Here is a 5,029-nt window from a genome sequence, read left to right on the forward strand (position 1 = left end):
CCCCCCCCCCAGAGCTCGTGCACATGTATGAGAAGATGGCCCTCAGTGGAAAGAGAGGCCCATTGGTCGTGCAGACTTTATATGCCTCAGTACAGGGGTACGCCAGGGCCAAGAGTTGGGAGTGGGTGGGTGGGGTAGTGGGTGGGTAGTGGGTGTGGGGGACTTTTGCGATAGCATTGGAAATATAAATAAAATAAATATCTAATAAACAATAGAGAAAGAAAGAAAGAAAGAAAGAAAGAAAGAAAGAAGGAAGGAAGGAAAGAAAGAAAGAAAAGGAAAATAGCATTGAATTCATTTTGTATTTGACACCTACTTCTAGGCATGGGGCCTGTCCTTAAGTGTGTTTAATAAAGTCATTGAAGTACCTTTGGTGGAAATGATGTGTTTTCATTTGTAAATTGTTATCAATTACAGATAGCTTTTTGTTTAGCAGTGGTGGCTTGTGGCCACTTACAGGCTGCAAAGGTTCAAGTATAATGTGGGTTATATTACTGAGAGGGGAAGGTGGTTTGCTAAATGTTAAAGGAAAAGATAACTTGTTACAGCCTTTGGAGAAACAAAACACAAAACAAAACAAAACAAAACAAAACTACCATGCCAACAACACAGAGTTGCTGAAGGTCTAAGTGATAGTTCCTAGGCTCCATTAATTTGCATGTCAGTGAAATGTACATTCATGGAGTCTTCTATAGTCAGAACTGTGATTACAATAAAGTCAGTAGTACTGAATTTCTTGTCTTCACTTAGTAGAGACTAAGGAAATGGAAGCTGTGTCCACAATGTTATTAACAATGCCCTCATCTCAAGCAGGATATTATTTGGTAAGGGCTATAGCAGATCCAAGTAATGATAAGCATGGTTCCCTCCTCCCTTCCCTCTTCTTTGCTAAATTCGTAAGGGTATGTATCTATATCTAGACACCAAGGTCTATACCCTTATATAACCACTTTGTTATACCTGACTCATTCCTGAGACTGATCACCAAGGTCTATTAAAATATCAAGGGTACAGCGGTCAAAACACCCCAATTGGCTTCCCTAATTAACAATTCCAGTCAGAATTTACCAACCCATCCTAGCTGATTGTAGCATACTCTCCACTTTTCCTCTTAAAATCCCAGCAGCAAAGTTATTATTGTCTGCTCTTTCTGTCCCATTCATATCCAGTTACCTCATCTCTTTGTCTTGCTTGAAAAAGGACCATTCTATGTTGGAAATTGGAGTTTGGGATTGTGATTAACTTTGATCCAGAGGGGAATACTCCACAGCATACTGGTCCCTTAAATTCAGCAATAAGCTATGTGAAAAATGATAACTAAAAACAAGGAGAAATATAAAGTTCATTAAATAAATAAAAAACCACCGTAAGTTATACATTCACTCATGTATGAGCATTTTAAATTTGTAAAATGTAGCTTATAAATAGTTCAAACATGGTTTCCCTTAGTAAAAAATTAACAAAGGTGGTAGAAATTAACATAAGTCTTCTTATTAAAGTATTAAACTATTGTGGGCGTATCCTGTGCAGTGACTATAGCTCTTTAATTTGCCCTACAGGTTGCTCTTAAAATATGAATTGTTGCATTTATACTGCTAACATTTAGTAGACACACTTTCTACTACAGAATTGGTGTATTTATCTCAACTTTTCTACTTTGCTATCTAAATGTCTCTGTTATATCTTTCCTAAGTTGGTAATTTCCTTTTCTTATACAATCTTATTTTTATTTAATGTTCCTTCTGCTTGTAAAGCAATCTAGTTCTATTTATAAAATCTCCTAATATGTTTCTTAAATTTTTTTCTCATAAATGCTACAATCTTTTGCTCTGCTACTAAAAATTGCTTTGAAATATCATAATAAAGTTTATAAATTGATGTTAAAAAAGTTTTATCAACCAAATAAGAAATCTTTCTATATGAGGATCTCAGAAGATGAGATTCTCATTACTAAATTTAAGGGTAGTATGCTGTAAAAACCATTTTATAAAAGAAGCATTTTACCAAAAGTACATTTTTTTTCTCAAATTGTAGAGTCACCATGGAAGATTTTGAGATGGGGGCAGGGGAGGAAATAAAGAGTTCCCCTGGGATGAATTTAGGGACCAAGTAGACAAAAATGCCTGTGCAGACAGCCCAGATTTATAGTTATGCAGAATTCCAAAGCTGGCCAGAAGTCCAGTCCAAGGAATGGCTTTTCCCTCAGTTACAAGGTACCTAGCATGACTGCCCTCCGAAAGATTCACAAGCAGCCGAAAGAGTCAGATTCAAATATTTGCACCCAACCAATGGACAGAAGCAGCTAGCCCCTGTTGTTGAATTAGGGAAGGCTGAAAGAAGCTGAGGAGAAGAGCGATTCTGTAGGAGGACCCAGCAGTCTCAATCTGGACCCCCGAGATCTTTCAAACACGGGACCACCAAACAGATAGCATACATCAGCTGATTTGAGGCCCCCAACACACATACAGTAGAGGACTTCCAGGTCTGTGTTCATTCAGAAATGATGCACCTAACCGTCAAGAGACTGGAGGCCCCAGGGAGTTTAGAGGTCAGGTGTGGTTAGGGGTAGGCATGGAGACAGGGGATGGGGAGAAGGTATGGGATGTGGAACAGTCAGAGGATGGATGGGGGACAGAGGGAATAAAATATGGGGTATAAAAATAAATTAATTTTTTTAAATAAAGAAAGGACTTTTTGTATGAAAGGCTAAAATATTCAAAATAATAAATGTAGCAGCTGGCCCCTGTTGTTGAATTAGGGAAGGCTGAAAGAAGCTGAGGAGGAGAGCGATTCTGTAGGAGGACCCAGCAGTCTCAATCTGGACCCCCGAGATATTTCAAACACTGAACCACCAAACAGATAGCATACATCAGCTGATTTGAGGCCCCCAACACACATACAGTAGANGACTTCCAGGTCTGTGTTCATTCAGAAATGATGCACCTAACCGTCAAGAGACTGGAGGCCCCAGGGAGTTTAGAGGTCAGGTGNGGTTAGGGGTGGGGACATCCACNTGGAGACAGGGATGGGGAGAAGGTATGGGATGTGGAACAGTCAGAGGATGGATGGGGGACAGAGGGAATAAAATATGGGGTATAAAAATAAATTAATTTTTTTAAATAAAGAAAGGACTTTTTGTATGAAAGGCTAAAATATTTAAAATAATAAATGTAGCACAAATATAGCACTCTTGGCTCTCTGAAAATAATAAATCTATGTTTGTTTTAGCAGGTTGAAGTAACTATTTAGCTTTAAATTACTTGTTTCTAGTTAAGAGAACAGCCATGAAATACCTATTCCCTTCGAAGGAAAAGGTAAAAGAAAACCCAAAGACGAATTGCCCAGGAGCTCCAATCAGCTCATTTCCATATGAGCAGGCTAGAAACAAGTGAGGCTCCAAATTCACATTCTATTTACTGGGAAAATTATTCTTATAAGGATATATTTTATCTGTTTACATAATTGTGTGCTCAAGACCTAAAATACCATCTTACATACACAATATATTTGGTACATATTTGTTAAAATACTCAAAACAATATTATTTTCCTTCAGGCATACATTTTCCCAACTTTCTTTGCTGGTCAACATATATCCCTACTACCTTTTATTTGAGATCACTGGGCAACTTAACTATAAGGAAATAATGATAAGAAAAAGTTTATAAACTTGTTCACTGGGGATCAAGAGAGGGTTATATCTGTAAAAGGCAATAGGACAATAGGTCTTATTTTAGAGGGCACAAAGCCCCGGTAATAAAGCACAAACAACAGTGGCAGTAATGAACATTCTCCTCCCTTTACACTTTTCACTAAATATATAGGGCAGAACCATCACCACAACTCAGCAAGTTAAAAAAACACCTTCTCAACCATTAAAACATGCTGTTTTCTGATTGTAAATGCTGGTCTTTCTAAATTGTTTATGATTTATTTTAGATAAAAAGCTGTGGTGCATCTTTTTTCTTCCTGAGACTGTAACATGTACATAACAGATACACTTAAATGTATTTTGTTGAACTGCATTAGACATTAATTACACAAATAAAATAGCTACATGAAGCCAGATACTGTTTCTTTCTGCTTAATATAATTGCATGGCCTCGAGGTGTATAGAAGCTTATAGCTAATCAAGATCCAACTTCTTTTGGATGCTCACCTGTGATGTGTCTCTGCCAACAGCAACTACATCACATGTTGAAGATATAATCTCAGAAAGAATTCAATTACTTATTTCTCTAAGTAAAATTCTAATATTTTACTTCACAAATTTCAACTCATAATCACTAGTAATATAAGCACTAATATTTACATATTTTTAATAATAATTGTTTCCAAAAACCTCTGCATAATTATTTTAAGCCAATTTTAATTTCCAAAAATGACATGGCAATTAATTGATGTCAAATGGACTATAAAAGAGAAACTTCCAGTCCCAGTATTTCTTTTTTCTTTTTTTTTATTAGATATTTTCTTTATTTACATTTCAAATGTTATCCCCTTTCCTAGTTTCCCTTCCGAAAATTCCCTACCCCCTCCCCTCTCCTCCTGCTCCCCAACTCACCCACTTTTGCTTCCTGGCCTTGGCATTCTCCTATATGTCAGTCCCAATTTTTCATTGTACGAAATACAGAAAGTATATTTCAAGAGGATGTGCTTGCTAACCATTTTGGAATAAGATAAGGGTGTACAGACCTTGAAAGATCTACTTATCTTGAGAAGCCAAATTCCATGAACCCAAATAAAACTGACTCAAGTTAGACTTATTTGATAAGAGGATCACTTATTAAATGTCAGGGGTATTTGGCACTGTTGATAGAAAAGAAAAACCAAGGAAAGGAAAGGAAAAGTTGAATCAGGACCAACATACATAAAGTATAAAAGAGAATATTAATGAGGAATGACTCTGGACCTTCCCTCTTGGGGCTTCTAGATTATTAGAACTCTTACACATGTAACTGCATAACACCCATCAGGAAAAAATACATAGTAAACCGAGAATTGCTTAACAAGTATACATATAATCACTG

This window comes from Mus caroli, chromosome 1, assembly GCF_900094665.2.
Source record: "Mus caroli chromosome 1, CAROLI_EIJ_v1.1, whole genome shotgun sequence".
NCBI classification, from domain to species: domain Eukaryota; kingdom Metazoa; phylum Chordata; class Mammalia; order Rodentia; family Muridae; genus Mus; species Mus caroli.